A 15,426-nucleotide genomic window follows, 5' to 3' on the forward strand; every position below is an offset into this window, starting at 1 on the left:
CTTTGTTGGTCATGTCACTAACACTCGTAGAATGTATCAGCTTGACTTAAATGAAGATGGTGGTAATCATTATGGATCTAGGTCTGGTGTTTCTGTATTAGATGTAGTTTTTAGTGATGGTGTTAGTGTTAGTAAGAGCGGTCATGATAGTGGAGCTATTTTCGGTGATAATGGCAGTGTCGGTAGCAATGATGTAACTGATTTTGAAGTGAATGAAATTATGTTTTTTTTATTATATCGCATGTTTAATTTCTGTATGGCACACACAAATATTAAAAATACTAAAAAAATGATAACTAAAGGTATAATAAAAGTAAACAGTAAAGATTTTGATAAATGTGAAATCTATGTAAAATTTAAGTTTACTAAGAAATCTTTTCCAAGTGTTAGATGTGTTACACCATTACTTCAACTCATTCACTTTAATAACTATGAACTAAATGGAATACTTACACAATGATGTAAGAGATATTTCACCACATTTTATGATGACTCAATTCAATACGCATATGTTTATTTATTACGATCAAAAGACGAAGCTTGCGGCGCATTTAAACTATATAAGGTTGAGGTTGAAATCAACATGAGAAACGCATAAAGATTCTTCGCTCTGATAGAAGAAGAGAATACTTCAATCGAGATTTTGCTACATTCCGCACAGAGAATGGTATCGTACATGAAAGAAATTCACCTTTTTACTCCCCAACATAATGGTTTGGCTGAAAGAATGAACCAAGCCCTAGTCGAGATGGTAAGTTGCATGTTGAACCAAATGGGTTTAACAAACAATATGTGGGAGAAGTGACTTTGACAGCTTGTTATGTTCACAATAGGATCACTAATGGTGTGATTCCTATTAGTCCATATGAGTTGTGGAAAGGAAGGCACGATAATGAGCAATAGTGTGGTTCTCTTCCTCCTCCAATGCACACCTCATTTGCAACCAATTAAATTTAGCTATGAAATCTTTGACCAACAAGTCAAGTTTTGTAACACTACGACAATCAAGAAATGCCTCTTAGTGCTGACTAACAGGAAGAAACTTAGTTTTAAACAACTTTTATTTTTTAACACACGCCTCCACTTTAGCTTTCCCTTCTTGCATACATTGTTTTTCCATGTGATCCCACCATACTAATGTGTATATATGAAGTTTAATAGAAACAAGGTTTACCTTGAGTTGATCGGGGATATCTTGCAAGTCGAAGATTCGTTCCACCGTGTTCAATCAGTCAGTGAAATCATTAGAGTGTGTAGTACCATCAAAGTCAAGAATCTAGACCTTGATGCCCAAATTGCATTCAAGATCGTTGTAACACTCGTTCCTAGGTATGAAATTAAGTCCTATATTTTCTTGATTCTCTTGGGACAAGGCGTGTTTGTGCCTTAACACTGTGTGTTGATAGGCCTTTGGGACTGTGGATTTTATTGGACCAACACGACGTGTTTGCGTCATGACACGGCGTGTTGGTGGCTGGTGGAGAAACCCTAATTTTAGGGTGTTGCACCCTATTTAAAGGCCTTAAATCCTCATGGTTGGCCTCTTTACCGGCCTTCATTGCTATTAAAACCCTAAAATCAATCCGTAAGTCTCTTGGTGGTGTTCTTGAGCTAGTAAGAAGTTCTTGGTGCTCATTTTTGGTCCTTGCAAAGGAAGAGGAGATCTTGAAGTTGTCTTGCTTGGTGGAAAGTCTTTGGATCCATAATCATCTTCCTTTGTGCAAGCTTTTTAAGGTATCGATTTTGAACCTTTACTTATAGATGCTTAGATCTCTTTATATTGTGCTTTCTTATGATTTTGGCCCCTTTTTTGGTTGATGAGTGAGTGAAGTTGTTTTAAGGGCTTGTCATTCCAGGTCTGAGTTGTATTGGACTCCTTGAGCATAAAGCTGCAAGCTTTATGAGAAAATTTGGTTACATGCATGCATTAAGTCACTTATTAAGTCCCTTTGAAGCTTAAGAGCTTCATTTATACATGCATGTACGTAAAGTTGGTAACTTTACGTGGTTTTCCAGCTCAAGGAGGTCAAATCTATGCTTTGAGGCTATGTCTTCAAGAGTTAAGTGCTTATTGGTTAAGCCTTATGTTATTAAGCCTTAGGTGTCACACCCCCAAAACCGGAACGACGGAAACGTTCGGGGGTGGATGACGTCATGTCAAGTATCACGAGATATGTATATGGTAAGCAAGTAATGAACAACCATTTCATTTAAAAGGAAAGTGTTTACAATGTATGTGTTCACAAAACATAGAAGTCATAAACAAATAACAAAACAAGACTTGAAGCTATAATGCTCCATCTTCTGAAGTCCCACCACGAGCACCTGTCTAATAGTCTCCTGAGAATACAAGTTATTTGAAAGAGTTGATCAGCAATTAAGCTGGTGAGTTCATAAGATTTTAGTGATGTGAGTAAGCTATAAAAATGTGGTTGAAAATGTATATGTAAAGTACTGTAAGCTGTAAGGTGTTGTTTTGTAAAGTTCTCCTATTCTTTTAGAAAATCATATATTTCCTACTTAAAATGGGAGTTGAGTAAAATGACACTACAAGCCTTTCTATGCGTAATAAGTGGGTACAAGTTATATATACTTGGAGTAAGCAAACAATCGATTGTGCGCATCTGCCCTCAACCCACAACCCAACGGGGTACAGCAAGTAAGGCGGATAGCACACATTCCATTGGTTGTTAGGTCGTTGTCATATATAACCTTGGTGTATTCACTTGTTACTCATGGAGTTATTTCTAATGGTTCCTTTATATCTAATGGAGAGTTCCTTTTAAGAATACTTATATTTCTTATAGTAAAATATTGACTATGGTGATTACTTTTACAATAGCTTTGTTTATACTGCTATATATAATTTCATATCGGGTAGATAGTAGATTGGGTGACCTCGGTGTAAACCCACATCCAACGGGAACAGGACGTACAGCGAAGAGTACACATCCTACTAGCTGTCGGATACTAGTTTTATATATAAACATGGTGTATAAACTAAGGTATTATAGAGTTAACTCACTTAAAGTCTTTAAAACTGTACTAGCTTAATAAAATGGATTAAGCCCTTAACTGGGAAATCGCTAGTTTTGTATACCAAAAGTACTGACTTTGAAATGAAAGTTTTGTACTAGAAAAACTGTGCATTGACTATGTGTCCTATGACCTGATCCATACCTGGTACCCTTATGATGAATTAACGTATACTAAGCATAAATATATATATAGATTCAGGTAGATAATAGATTGGGCGACCTCGGTGTAAACCCACATCCAACGGGAATAGGACATACAACGAAGAACACACATCCTATTAGCTGTCGGAATCTACTTAGCATATATGTATCCTATAGTGTATACATTACAGAATCATAAGGTTAGCATCATGGTCCTAACTTTTGAAAAGTAGCCTTCTACCAAGACTCGATTGTTTTGAAAGCAGTCTTCTACCAAGACCCTACTGTTTTGAAAGCAGTCTTCTACCAAGACTCTACTGTTCCTTTGTCAACTGTAAAGTACATTCTCCCTAGTTTATAACCTATCTCGAATAGAGAATAGATTAACCTTCAAGTGTTACCGACACTTTATGAAAGTAATGGGAGAAATGAGTACCCTGGTGTCGTTTATAATGACATACGGAGGTACTATCAACCTAAAAACATATGTGTTTTATTATGGTCATAATGTGAAAGCTAGAACCCCTACTAACCCGCTCTCATGTATGGAGATTGAAGGAACCATACGCGACCCGAGCAAATCCATGCAAGTCGTGTATTTCACATTAAAGTTAGATCATGTCTGCGTGTTATCATGCTATAGCAAATTTACTTGTTCTGTTCTGTTCTGTTTTGTTCTGTTATGTCCTGTTTTGTTCTGTTATGTTCTGTTCTGTGTGTGCTTCATTGTACTAGAAGTAATGAATAGCATTCTCCTAAAGTATACCTATAATAGTTTACTAATGTTCTAACTGGACTGATACTGAAAAGACTCATTTATCTACAAAGTTATGCTTATACTTTAAAAATGGAGTTTTGTATAACTATAAAGTAACATAACCTTTAAAAGAGTTTTGAAATGTTTTAACAACTTATAAATTAAATAAGTAACATTTTGAAAGATGTTTATAACAAACATTTACACAATTATCATTGTGTTCAACTTGTATTCCCCCCCCCCCCCCTTAAAACAATTAAAATAGTTAAAAGATTCATTACAGGGTATGAACTCACCTGATGTGGGTGATTCAAACGGGTATGCGCATACGGATGAGAAGTTCCAAGAATGAAGTTCCGAGACACAATAAGTCCTAAATGATATTTAAGGACACATAATAACATGAATATAGTGTTTATAAACAACTATACGAAAGATAACACCTTCCGGGACTAGGAAAACACCTTGGCTAGGTGTTGGAATCACATGTGATTCAACAAAGGGAAGTGGAATTGCACTAAATGGTGTTTACGGTTTTGTAACTCACTCTACTTGAGTTTACGGTGGTAAACCCATGATACCTTGACCATGTGGTGGTTTGAAGTCCTAGAAGTCCTTTTGAAGCACCCTAACTTCAAGTTTTAGCTTTAGGAAGTGATTAGGGCAATATATCACTCCTTTATAGGGTTTACGGTTTTTGGACCATATGACTTTGAGTTTACGGTAGTAAACTCAAATGGTTTATGGTCAAATGAAGTTTTCCAGTCCTAAACACTTCTAGGTAAAGATCTAGGCTAGTTTATAAGCTTAATGAATGAGTTTGGTGCATCAAAACATGTCTAAGAAGGGTTTACGGTTTTTAGGAGATCCCCAAACCGTAAACTCATATATATGGGACATTTTTGAGGTTTTCATGTGCTAAACACATCCAAGGAAGGTTCCAAGTTTGCTCCTAGGGTTTGGCAAGAGTTTAAGGCACTTTGGCACACTTTTAGCAACCTTAATAGGGTTTACGGTCCAAGGAGATTTTTGGACCTTAAACACCTCATCCTTGTGATATTTGGGTGTTTACTTGAGGCTCTTATGGTTTAAACATGTTAGGGTTTGTTTCTATGCTTGTTTCAAAGGTCTAAAGGGACAAAGGCACATTTAAGCCTTACTTTTAGTGTTCACGGTCCAAGAAGATTCTTGGGTCGTGAACACCTTGTTCTTGGGGAATCTTGATGATTTCTTGATGTTGAACACTTGATCTAATGATAATAGGGCTAGAAACACTTACTATTTGAAGATCTTTGAAGAAGACGGGATGATACTTGGGAGAGAAATGGCTCTATTTTTTTGGAATTGTGAAAAAGTGATAAAAATAACTAAGTCACATTTATATAGCCTTTTGGGTTTACGGTCCTAATACCTTTTTGGATCGTTAACTCAAAACTCTTGAATTTTTGGGCATGTTTTGCTACTTAGTGCACCCTAGGGTATCCACTCTCCTGATATCTCTTGAAGCACTAACTTTAAACCATTCAAACTTATTCCAAAAAGTTTGAAAGTTAGCAAAAATAGTTTTAACTCATATTAAAGTGAATGGTTGAACATAATGGAAAGTTTTGGGTTGTCACATCATCCCCCCGTTAGAATGAATTTCATCCCGAAATTAGCTCTCTTAACATTACTACCGCGGTTGAGCTCTTCTGCTTTGTAGAACACTTACTCGTAGACCTGGCAAGTTTCCCTGGTGTTCTTGATAGGATTCATACTTGGTCCATCTATCATTTCCTCATGTATACCAGCCATATATGATTAAGATTAGTAGGACTGTCGGATGTGCGACTCTGCCCCAAGTCCACAATCCATGCGGACCCTTTTGGTGGTCCCTATAGGTAAAGTTGGAAACTTTACCCTTCTAAATCTCGTTTTGGTCTAGATTTGGGTTTTGGAGCCCTTAGAGTCGAAGAAGGTAGCTTAATGTGTTAAGCTGTTGGAACACAGGCAAACACGGCGTGTTTGTAAGTCAGGGCAACATTAATTGTTGACCTTGACCTTGACTTTTGTCTTTGACCAAGTTTGACCCTAGGGAGGGTGTTGAGGTATTTTGAGTTATATCTAAGGATTGGTTACTGTTTAGGTGTCGGGTAGAGTTGATATTCGGAGTCGGGACCTATTCAGCTATCACTTAGATTCAGAGGTGAGTTTCCTCATTGTGTTTAGCAGGTCGAATGCACAAATTTCGACCCATGGTCTATTATGTTAGGATGCTCTTGTCTGCGTGACACTAGTATGTATGTATGCTTATATGCTTACTGGGCAGGCCCGATAGTTATTTTGCTTGCTATTATCTGTTATGCTTATATAGATTGTTTGTGGGCGGGGCCCGTTATGCGAGTTTGGGTGGGCCCATTATACTCATTTGGGTGGGGGCCGTTACGTTTATGGTATGTAGTAGTTTGGGAACTCACTAAGCTTTGTACTTACAGTTTTCAGTTTATGTTTCAGGTACTTCAGGTTCTTAGGGGAAGGGCTCGGAATGACTGCATCGCACACAACATATAGCTCCTCTTTTGTGATATACTTTGATTTGCGATGATATTGATACACTTATTCTACCTGGATTATATTAACAATGTTTGACTGTTTTTATTAAATTAAAAATGAATTTTTTAGGTTATATTTATGGGACACTTTAATCGTCATACGACTGCCTCCAAACATCCTAGTGGTTAGCAAAGGGGTTCTTATCTTTGTCTTCTCCCTTTCCCCAAATGATGGAATTCGTCTCAATGTCCTTGTCGAACACCTCTCTTTAATAGTTCCAGCTCTCGGGCCCTTAGTAGAAGGCACTCAATCTCAATATTATGCGGGTCTCTTAGGTCCGCATTGTTTACTTCATCAATGTCTCTACAAGGTTGATTGTGAGGTTGTCCATGTTCAACCATTTGCGAGACATGTGGTATGATGCCAAATGATGCAAACAAGAAATAAATGGCCAAATCCATACAAATGCAAACCAGAATAAATTCTCCCAAAGTTTTATTGACAAAATAATCAAAAGTTTATCTCAACACAATAGCAAAATAAGTACTTATCAATGGCTTCAAAAAAGTTTTCAAGCTCATCTCAATCCACAAATAAGATACAGCCTAATCCCTAACTATTAAATCTTTTGAATCTATAAACAACTCAAATAATAAAAAAAGATCGACGAAGGCAAATCAAAACATGAGAATTGCCCAAAAGATGCAAGGTTGGATGCCTAGTGCCCCTTCATAAGTTATTATGACTAAGAGACTAACCCTCTTAATTTAGTTTGAAATTTGGACGAATATTACCACAGTGTTCATACATTAGTGACCAAAAATATAATTGAGTGTTTATTAATATGAATCATTATAAATCATCAACTTAAATGGACCATCTTTATGCAATTCTAAATTCTTTTACATTAGAAATATTTAAAAATAAAATGTTTTAAATTGTTTTTTTTTAAAGCAGAATTACAACAAAACAACAAATTAAGCATAATTAATAATGGGTTGAGGCTTTTCAGATTATTTGGTCAGATTGTCAGTCAAACCTATATTCCCACCACCCAACATAAATGGTGTCAATTTAGCAACACCCGAATTGGCTAAAAAGACACCCAAATTTTCCATTTGGACACCCTATTTGATTTTTAAGGTTTTTTTATTGGTTAAATTTGCATTATTTTTTGAAAAAGTAAATTGTAAATAGTTTATTATATGTTAACTTTTAATAAAAGTGTTTATAGGGTGTCTAAATGGTGTCAATTTAGCAACACCCTAACTAGTGATAGTACGGGAATTTTGAAACAAGTAGGAGGATATTCTCTTTTCTTCATCATGGTATGGACATCTCAGTTTTTATTGTAATGAAGTAGTTGGAAAAAATATTGTGTTTTTCAAAAATATTTATTAAAATGTTTTTTTTTTTTTTTTCTTAACTTTTTAGTTTTCTTTTCAGTTTTTTTTTATTTTAAATATCTTTTTTTCTCTTTTATTCCACCTTTTTATTGTTTTTTTATATAATTTTTTTAAATGACAACTTTTATTTTAGTTTTTTTACTGTTTTTTTAAGGGAAATCTTCAGAAAAGTCCCAAAATTTACGGAAAAGTTACACTTTAGTCCCAAGATTTTTTTTTGAACGAAAAAGTCCCGAAAACCGGCAAAAATTTACAGTTTGACCCTTTTTGACCGGTTGAAACCGGTACCAAATTAATTTTGGACTATTTCGTAAACTAATCCAAAATATTGGGATTTTTCAGTAAACAAAAAATATTATGACTTTTCTGTAAACAAAAATATTAGGACTTTTCTATAAACAAAACCCTTATTATTATTATTATTATTATTATTATTATTATTGTTGTTGTTATCATCATCATCATCATCATCATTATTATTATTATTATTATTATTATTATTATTATTATTATTATTATTAAAAATATAAATAAGAATACTTTTTTTGAACTTGTTATTATTAATATTGTTACTAATACATATAAATGAATTTAAATGAAAAAATAATATTAATGACATTGTTTAAGGGTGGAGGTGGAGGAGATGTTGATGCCTTTAACATTGAAATCATGAATGTTTGCTTGTATATTTTTACTTTTTATATGGCCATTTCACATTTGTTGTTATTGTTTTCAATTAAAAATAATAATACTTAACAATTTAAAAGAAGTTGCATGTTTGTAAAATTGTTTATAAATAGTTTAAGTTAGAAGGATTTCTCACTTTGTATATAAAAATGTTTACAGTATAAGGATTATTTTCCAAATCCAACAGATCCACTACAAAAATCTACATAGGTAGCCCATATCAAAATTCAAAAATATTAATTACAATATCTTGTTTAATAAAAAGTAATAGGACATGTTTTTTGGATTAATACTTTTGAATTTTGATTAATACTTTTGAATTATTCCTATTACTTTTTGTTAAACAAAATATTGTAATTAATACTTTTGAATTTTAATATAGGTTACTTATGTAGATGTTTGTAGTAGATTTGTTAGATTTGGAAAGTAATTCTTCAACCTTAAATAATTTTATATACAAAATGAGAAACTCTACTACCTTAAACTATTAATATGCAACTTCTTTCAAATTGTTAAGTATTAATATTCTGAATTGAAAACAATAATAACAAATATGAAATGACCATATACAAAGTAAAAATATACAAGTAGACATTCACGATTTCAATACTAAAAACATCACTATCTCCTCCACCTCCACCCTTAAACAATGTCATTAATATTATTTTTTTCATTTAATGCATTTATATGTATTAGTAATAATATTAAAAATAACAAGTTCAAAAAATAGTATTCTTATTTATATTTTTAATAATAATAATAACAACAACAACAACAACAACAACAACAACAACAACAATAATAATAATAATAATAATAATAATAATAATAATAAGGGTTGTGTTTGTAGAAAAGTCATAATATTTTTGTTTACAGAAAAGTCATAATATATTTTTTTTACAAAAAAGTCCCAATATTTTGGATTAGTTTACAAAATAGTGTCAAATTAATTTGGTACCGGTTTCAACCGGTCAAAAAGGGTCAAACTGCAAATTTTTGCCATTTTTCATGACTTTTTTGTTAAAAAAAATATATATATTGGGACTAAAGTGTAACTTTTCCGTAAATATTGGGAATTTTCTGAAGATTTCCCTTTTTTTAAATAACAGTTTTCTTAATCTTTTTTTTTTCTATTTTTTTTAGATATATGTTTTTCTTATACAAAATTTTTATCATCAAATTTTCGTCATCAAAAATTTAAAATACAATATATTTTAAGGTGCAAAAACTCAAACATTCACATACAATATTTTTAAGATAAAAAAAAAAAAAAAACAAAATATATTATCAACATTTCATCATAAAGCATCTTTATCAACATTTTAGCTTTTAAGGAAAATCCTTTTCAAAACCCCTTTGCAAAAAAAAGACATTTAGTACTCATACTAAAGCAAATTACATGTATAGACACATAAAGATCGTCAAACAAGTTATCATATATATATATATATATATATATATATATATATATATATATATATATATATATATATATATATATATATATAACAATATGCATAAACTTTAGAGTATAATATCATAGTAAGGGACATGTGTTATCGGTAGACTCACATTAGTCCAAAGTTTAGTACAACACCACACTCTCTTCTTTACTTGAACTAAATTTCCCAAGCTTTGTGTTTCTTAATTAACGCCTAATGTCATCATTAAAAGGTGTCAAAAGACTAAAATACCCTTCTATTGCTCAAACAAACATCTTATGCTCACAATGATGCTTAAGTATCCAAATATTAATTATGGAAGCTAAAGAGGACCAAAGGAATGAAATAAAATCAAGATACAAGAACAATACCAATTCTAAACATACCACCTAACATGACACATGTCATTTATGACTTGGATAAAACGGACCTTGTCATGCCTTTTGTACACCCAATTTGTGTAGAATTTTCCCATACATGACACCTTACATTATGGACCTCAATACGAATCAGATGGCTTTAGGAGCTTCAAATACATGTTATAACACTTCAATTGACATAATAAAGGATCTCAAGTGGTTCATATCCTTGGAATATACATCAAACATCAAAACATCTCTCAAACGTCACCTAGAATCTTGAAGAGCACATATTGCACTAAATCGTTATGTGTGACTCGTGAACTATAATAAAATGGACTAGATACCACCTTTACAGCTTAATACACATGGATAGAGGAAGTTATGAATATTTAAAACTCGCTCACTGGAGTACCTTGAGCTTCAAACTTCATATGTACACTAAAAACTTCAAAAGACAAAATATGAAACTAATTGAAAGGATTCCAACTCTAAGTATAAAGTGATGATATAATACTTATTTTTATCAGGATAATTTCATATTAGCATCACATGAAGCTTGAATCTAGATTCATGAACATATATGGTTTGGTAAATCTACAAACCATACCATAGAAGATAAGATTTCATCAAAACTCCATAATCATAAAAATGAGACATGAATTAGCAAATGATCTGGTGATTTAAAGTTAAATACATAACCTAAACATGAAACTAAGTTCATATCATTTCTTGGAAACATAAAATTGGATCTAATGCCTAGGGTTTGAAAACGCCAACCTATGATTAAAAACTCAATTAAACCCAGATGAGAGTAGGATATGAAAATCCAATCATGGATGATGAACTAACTACATTAGACGAACATAAAACACCATAGATTCTCAAATTAAATCATCAAATCCATGTTCTATAGTCTAAGGCTTGAAAACACATAAAACAACAACTATTTGTTAGTTGTAGATTAGAGATGGATTAAGGAATGGAATCACCATATAAAATTCATATGAATTCTATAATTGGAAAGGGAATTCGAATTTACAAACTCATATAAATATTTTTTTGTGTTATATTGTCTATAACCAAATATTAATAAATTATAAAGTTAATCACTAGAATTACCAAATCTTTTGAAATTAACCGAAGAAATAATCATTGTCTTGGAAAATTTAACAAAATGAATATTTTGTTCGCTATATTAACAATTTTATTTATTGTATTTTAGCAATTATTATATTTAGTTATTTCATATAAGAGTCTTTAAAAATCATATCATTACAATGGTCTTTATATTTGATTTTCATATGATTAAAACTAAATAAAATTTTAATTTATAATTATTTATAATTATATTATATAGTTAATTTCAGTTTATTTCAGCAGTCTGCATACGTTAAGAAAAACAAACAAACAAACCGTCTCATTTGGAACATCCATTAAAATAACCTTTGACTTGCATTTTGTGCACGCATTATAGTACCAATTCCGCATATCTTCAAACATCTTTATTGTTCCAAGAATTACCGCACAACTTCCCTATGATAGTAGGTGTATTTGTTGTTAGTTAATATTTAAGTATTGGATTAATTATATTAATAGGGGATAAATTATGTACCTCATTCAATTCGTGAATAGCAGATATTTTGTAAAAGGCGTTCTTTTGAAGAAAATCATCATGTAGTGAATACATGATCGATGATCCTAATGCACGTGAGACCGAAGAACACGAAGAGTCTTTTCTTGCTTGTAAACTGTTATTGTAGCAATTAATAATTATTATATATCATAAATATTAATTAATAAAATATTGTATTGAAATGAGAAATCGTTTAGAAAAATCATGAAACCTTTTTTTGAAAGCACTTATCTCCTCAATGTCGTCCTCAATAAAAAGCTTTGTCGCCAAGTACGTGTTGTTTACATATGGACGCTCTGAAATGGATATTTTAATTTTTGTATGAATGTTAATAGTTTTATAAAACCAAAATTTTAAGAATATAAATATTACAAATTAGTATCATGGTTAATACATACGTCGGATATTCTTGAACTTAGCAAGTTGAATAATCATTACAAAATCACCATGATGCTTTGAAACATATGAAATAATTTCTTCAGCATAACGTCCCCATAGAGTAACAAAAACTTCATGTCCTCTGTAAAAAGAAATAAAATTAAATAACAAACCATCATTAGAATAATAAAAATATTTATAAAGAATGAAACTCACTCTAAATCCTCCATTTTTAGTGTGATTTTCTGCTCCTGTTTGTCTTTTGGAGGTTCCAATGGAAAACATTTCCTATAATATCTATATTATAGAAAACGAAAAATGTAAGGATGTCTTTGTTATGGTGTAAAAAATCAAAATTGGATAAGTTAATCCATTAGCAAAGGGATTGTAGGGAATATACTAACCAAATGACACATTGGGTTGGATTGAATTAGAATGAAGTTGTTTGAAGTCAATGAAAGCAAATTAATTCCGGGGCCCACAAAAGTCTTTGCATCTAATAACCTTAGTGCTATACTGGAAATAGAGTTTATGTGGACCATCAACAAACTTTATAGCACCATTATTTAACCCTATTGTGGGTTTTTGAATGTAGTAATCACCATATTCTTCCAAAGTCTTTCCTTGTAGGGATGCAAATGGTCTATCGACATTACATTCAATTTTGGCACCCTATTAATAGATGAAATAATATAATAATAAGGCATACTACACATAAAAATAATTATAACTTAACATGTATAAATAAATAATTTTAAAAATAATAAACTAAAAAAACCCAAAATACCCTTTCGTCCATCAATATCATTCCAATTATACGAATCTGTTTCCACAGACGAATGATTCGAACCTTGATCATGTAGTCATCTTTTGCAAGTGCCAAGTCACTGATCATGGTAACATTGGTGTTTTCCATTAAGCTGTAAACAAAACGTAGTAACAAAGATTAGCTGTTATATAACAGAAAAGTATTATAAATAAATGACAAAAATAATTTAAGGAAATATAAATTAGGGACATATAAGGAAATATATGGCGAAATGTCCAAAATACCCTTATGTGAAAATACCAGCAATATATGTAAAACCAAACAGAGAAGAAAAAAAAATTGATACACTTTTATGTTCAAAAGGCAATCACAGTCATATATTTATTCCAAAAGAATGTTGGATTTTTAGAAATCCATAGATGAGAAAGAATATATGTTTTGGGTGTTTGTACTTTGAGAAACATGAAAATATAATGCGGTTGAAACGGCATAAGACACATATATTAGCGACATTTAAAGAAAGATTTGAAGTTTTTACATGTAGATAAAATAAAAAAAAAATTGTCCGTCATTTAAAGAAAGCCATTATACAGGTTCAAAGATCAGTAAATAAAGTAACAATAATAAAAAAATAGAAATTCCTAAATCGTTGTATTCCATAACTTTGTGTTACAATATGTAATAATTGTAAACCAAGTTATTCAACTTTAAAATTCCTTTATGTACAGAAATATAAAGTAAGGGCATTTAAGGAAATATGGCGAAATGTCCAAAATACCCTTATGTGCAACTACCAGCAATATATGTAAAACCGAACAGAGAAGAAAAATAATTTGATACACTTTTATGTTCAAAAGGCAATCACAGTCATATATTTATTCCAAAAGAATGTTGGATTTTTAGAAATCCATGGATGAGAAAGAATATGTGTTTTGGGTGTTTGTACATTGAGAAACATGAAAATATAATGCGGTTGAAAAGGCATAAGACACATATATTTCTATCACAAATTTATTCCAAACCATTATTCACAAACTGTTTAGTACAAGTGCATCACGGGAAACAGTTTGAATGTTGTTTAGTAATATTAAATCTGGAAAGGAAAATTTCCTTTCACTTAAACGACAGCATATGGTTTTTTTAACTCGGAGTAAAAGTGCAAAAAATAACAATCACAATTGTTGCAGGAGGGTGTGTGACAGGGAAAAAAAATTTCTTTGAGGCATTTAATCGAACACCTTATATGCAGTAAAAAATGTGTAAATAATTAGTATATAAATTTGTATATAAATCGACCATATGATGGAAAGGAGAAGAGGAAAACATAAAATGTTCAAATAAAAAAGAATCAAATAATTTTGGTGATTCTGTAAAGTAATTGTATCGATAATTACATAGGCTAACCTGGTGTAGAAGATATTGTTGATAATGGAGTTTGATGATGAACGTGGTGATGCTGTAAATCTTCAATCTCTCAATAAAAGGCGACATATGAATAAGATTGAAGCTGTATATATTTTTCAAATTTGATTCTGGAAAGGATATGAAGAATAGCTGTGATTGAATTGATTTGATAAGTTTCTGCAAATAAGAGTTAATATGAGTGTTGATTACCGACAATTGTGTATGTTATTTAGGGAGATATATTTGGAGTAAATGTATTCATTGACAAAAAAAACTGAAGGATATCGCCGTTTCCTTTAATTTTGTATAATGCAGTAAATAAATGAGAATTTTTAATTTGAAAAAAAAAATCCATAATTTGCCAAGTGGAAAAGAATTTAATTGAAAAAGTATAAAAATGTCATTTGTCATATTAAATGAGAGGTTGCCATGTGGCAGAGAAGTTTTCATTTATTAAGGGAGATTTACTTATTGCGGTGAGAATAAACATTTTTTTAAAATGTGTTTGGATTAACTTATTGCGGTGTGAATAAGCAATAAGCATTTAAGTGTTTGGCAAAATAAAACAACTTATATGAGTAAAATAATCAATAATCAATAAGCAATAAGCATTTCCCTCCTTGCTTATTAAAATCACCTTATTTGGCTTATTTCTACCGCAATAAGCTGATTTTTAAAGACTCATATACAAACACTTAAATTTACTTATTACGGTGAGATTAAGCAATAAGCAATAAGCAGTCTATTTTTTCCCTATCCAAACACCCCTTAATATAGTGAATTATACGAATGATCAATTTATGTTTTATATATTTAATTTTTTATACTTTAGTAATGTTTCATTTTACCACTTAAAATTTTAGTTTTAAATAATTTT

Source organism: Lactuca saligna, chromosome 4 (genome assembly GCF_052625555.1).
Source record: "Lactuca saligna cultivar CGN05327 chromosome 4, ASM5262555v1, whole genome shotgun sequence".
NCBI classification, from domain to species: domain Eukaryota; kingdom Viridiplantae; phylum Streptophyta; class Magnoliopsida; order Asterales; family Asteraceae; genus Lactuca; species Lactuca saligna.